Here is a 3,782-nt window from a genome sequence, read left to right as displayed (position 1 = left end):
CCCTATGACAACTCTTAAGTTTGAATGTGGAGGATTTGGGGGAGGTAGGAACTAACTTAAAATTTGAAGACTACTGCTGTAATGTCTGCTCATCAATTAGCATGAGGGACCTTTTTCCACCACCATTCAACACTTTTGACTAATAAATCGATCATACACTTGCCTAGTAGAGATACGGAACTTTCTGAGCTGTTGTTATTTGACATAATCTTCTTATAAGCTTTAAAAAAGGCCTAGCATCCCCCTTCCTTCTTGACTGTGTGTATCTTAAATGCAGGTAGAGAGCTACTTCAGTAAAGATTGCTTGTGCTTAAAAAGCTGCTGTGCACTTAAACAGGTATACTTCAGCTTCCTTTGAGGGCTTTGAAATAGAACAAGGGGTGCTTTAAGTTGGAGAGCTCTACATCACTGCAGCATGTTAGTACAGCATGAACACTTTTAATTTCGTATCAGAATAGATTCTAAACATATTGAATAATACTGGCAGTAACTGGATGCCTTTGCATACTTTGAAAACAGAGCTAGGGCTCCAGCAAATGCGCTGCTAACTGTAGAAGATACCAAGCCCTATCTTTCTGAGCTGCAAAGAGGCAGTGCTATTCACTGAACAGCATAGCATAGGAAAAACTTTGCTATAAAAGGTTCAGGAGCTGTGCATCTCCTACTCCATCTCAAACCATGTAGAAATAGGAGTACGTCTAACTAGAGACAATATTTAGAAGCTGGAATGTATTGAACTAGCAGCTGTGTTTTTCAGTTCTAGCAGATTCTGTGACATAGCCCACTGGAACTGCTGGTGGAAAACTGATTGTCTTACTCAGCACCTCATGACAAGACTTTTCCTTACAGTCCATGCAGTTCTCCTCTTCCCTTATTTCTCATTAATATCCATGGGCACAGCAATGCCATCCAACTGACCACAGACAGGTTCACAGTGTTTGTAGTGCCCTGTCCCTTTCCTGATACTGTTTCTCTGATGTGGTTTAAACTGGTCTGAAGTTTCTGGTGTTCTCTTGGATATCACACCACAGGCCAGTGGGATTAGTTGCCCCAGACTGTTTGCAAACATGCAAAACCATGAACTGATGCCAAGAAATGTAGGTGAGGCAGTTTTATAGTGAGTTCTGGAAGCAGATGCTTTTTCTCCAAGAGACATGTCTGTGTGTCTCTAGCTTGTGTAAGCTGTTTGTGAACACAGCACTGGTGAATTCATTTCAATGGAATAAATGGGCCAGAGACACAGGTGCTGTACAGATAACTGAATTCACTTGTTTCATGGGCAACAATGCCTGTTACAAATAGTTATTACATTTAATTCATAAATGTAATAGGAAAAGATAAAAAAATATTGCAGTATTTAAAATGTAAAGGGTTAAATAAGGCATACTCAGCCTTTGCTGCTTTGCTTTATTTTTTTCTTGGGAGTGATTGAGTGGAAGAATGCTTTTGAAGCCTTTGTTTGAATTAAAGACTAAGAAAGCACACAAAGTAAGTGAGGTGGGCTAAAACTGCTGGAGTTCTTGTTCTTGAAGTGTGATCATGTTTCCTTGAAAGAAATTAATAATAAATGTTTCTTAAAGAGCTAAGATAACAACAAAATAAACAAACTCAGTTTCTGCACCTGGTGTTGGCTGTAGCCAGTAGCTTCAGTACTGTAGAAATGGGCAAAGTTCATTGTCTATCATCCAAACAAAGATCTGACTACCTTGTACTAGCTTGTTCTGGGATGTTTAAATCTTTGCTTTTCACTGTGCTCTCAGCTATTGTTTTATAGAAAAGTTGCAAAAAAGATTCTGCATTGTTTGGACAGGCCATGCCCTTAATGTGTAAAGGGAAGAGGAGAGTGGTAAGGAAGAGAAGAAATGAAGGGGGAATGAAAGAACCTAGAAGAAAACAATTTCTTTTTCTGCCTTGTTGTGGGAACAGAACCTTGGTGACACATCCATAATAGAGGAGCGGAAAGGCATGACAGTTAAGGTCTAAAAAAATGATGGAAATAGTGCTCTTTCTCTCTTCTTCCCCTTCATTTCCTCTCAGAATCCTTCTTGAATTTTTCTTCTGACCACTTCCACTTGAAGGATGCTGGGAAGAAGTGGTGGTAAACAGAACTTTTTCTGTTCTGTTGTAGGTTCACCATTTAAAAGTAGGTTTGGCATAAGCTCCTAGGTCCTCTGGCTTGAAAGTTCATGCTGTTCTCTTTCAGTAGCTGTGCTCTAACACCATCTGAAGGAAGATGATATGGCTTTTTGTTTCAGCTAATTGGGCATTTTTATTTTTGGGCAATATTTTATGTCATGGGTTAGGTTGGAGGCTTATTCCTTGGACAGTTTATAATATAGGAGTTTACCAAATAAGCTCTATACATTTCCCCTGCATGCTATGCATGTAAATACCAAATACTTTAATAACGAGCAGTAAATTCAACAACTGGCATAATGAGCATGTAAGCTCATGAGTGTTGCAAAAATAAATAAAATCCTGCAGCCGCTGTGACTCCATTTTTGGATAATGATTTTGTCATCGGGGAAGCTAATAAGAGAGAGTCAAAATTCCTCAAGATGTTGTAGCAGCTGGCAAGGTCTCCATGGTTACATTGGCAAGAGATCTGGAAACCACCAAGAGTAGCTCATTGCTTGACAGTAAAATGTCATAGGGGAATACTCCTCGGATCATCTGAAGATGATCTTAAAGAGAAGCTTTAATTAAAAAAGGAGAGAGGGAAGAGGAAACAAGCTTTGTTTAGGGGGAAAATGCTAAAAATTGAATGCGGGCAATGACAAGGATGTATGTAGGACATCTTTAATCACAGGCTTGTGACTGCAATTTTTATGTTAGCTGTTGTTTCTGCTTATTTCATGTATTTGTGTGGTGTGACAAGATCAGGGAAATAATCTCAACTGAATGCAAGCAAAGCGTCACAGAAGTAGTAGCTATCCAGATAAGATTGTTCCATCCTGTGTCATGGGACATGAAATATTCGCTGCTTTATGCTCATGGATGGGAAGGTTCTGAGAGATTTCAAGACATTGTGCTTCTCAAACAAAATATAGTCTATTTTAACAATTCCAGTCTTAAGCAAAATATTTTCTTAATAAAAAAGAATAACAAACTACAGACGGTTTTAAGTGGGATGTGGATCAGAATATCAGAATGTAAAAAACAAAGGGACAATGGCCCCTTTTTGAAAGGCATTCTGATTTTTATCATCATTTTTGATAAAATTCAAGACAATTCAGTGAAATGCCTATTTTTTTTATTTTTTTTTCTCCTTTTTATTCATAAACTTAGAAAAAGCCATACTGAGTGTCACATGAGTTTGAGTTTCAGGCAGAGCTTTCTGCATATTCCTATATCTATGCATCCAGACCAAATATCTGTGTTTTGCAGCCCTGCTGCAGAATTTCAAGGTCCAGGTCACAGTTTGGTGCCACATGAGAGGAATACTAAGAGATCTTTCTTCAAAGGAGATTTAAGTGGCAGTTGAAGATAATCCAACTGTTTGAGCAGTGTAGGATGCTTTTAGTGAAATAGAAAGTACTGATTTGCCTAAAATGATATTTTCTTTTATTAGTTTGTCTACTTTGGAAACGGTTTGAGGGATAAAGGTTTCTGAAATTTAGGGCTGTCAAACCTCAGCTATATAGAGAACATCAGATGTTATGGTGGGCTGGGCTGGGATTAGAGAGACCCAAATTCTGAATCAGGCATAACAAGAGACTTAGCCTGGGATGTACCCATCCTATGCAACTCCCTGAAACATTGGGCATTCGGCTATTTTAAAT

At 38.6% G+C, this 3,782-nt stretch overlaps 1 long non-coding RNA gene across 1 annotated transcript; it reads left to right on the top strand.

The window, feature by feature from the left end:
* Positions 1-1,421: 1,421 nt before the first annotated feature.
* On the top strand, positions 1,422-2,487 carry LOC133275532 (uncharacterized). The gene is made up of 2 exons (XR_009745574.1): positions 1,422-1,492; positions 1,811-2,487. It is a non-coding gene; the product is annotated as an uncharacterized LOC133275532 (long non-coding RNA).
* The last annotated feature ends 1,295 nt before the right edge of the window (positions 2,488-3,782 follow it).

Source organism: Pezoporus flaviventris, unplaced genomic scaffold, assembly GCF_033815535.1.
Source record: "Pezoporus flaviventris isolate CSIRO_AGI_PZ_B2104156 unplaced genomic scaffold, CSIRO_AGI_Pfla_v1 ptg000002l, whole genome shotgun sequence".
NCBI classification, from domain to species: Eukaryota; Metazoa; Chordata; class Aves; order Psittaciformes; family Psittacidae; genus Pezoporus; species Pezoporus flaviventris.
Note: the sequence above shows the minus strand (reverse complement) of the source record. Positions and strands in the feature narration are given on the sequence as shown.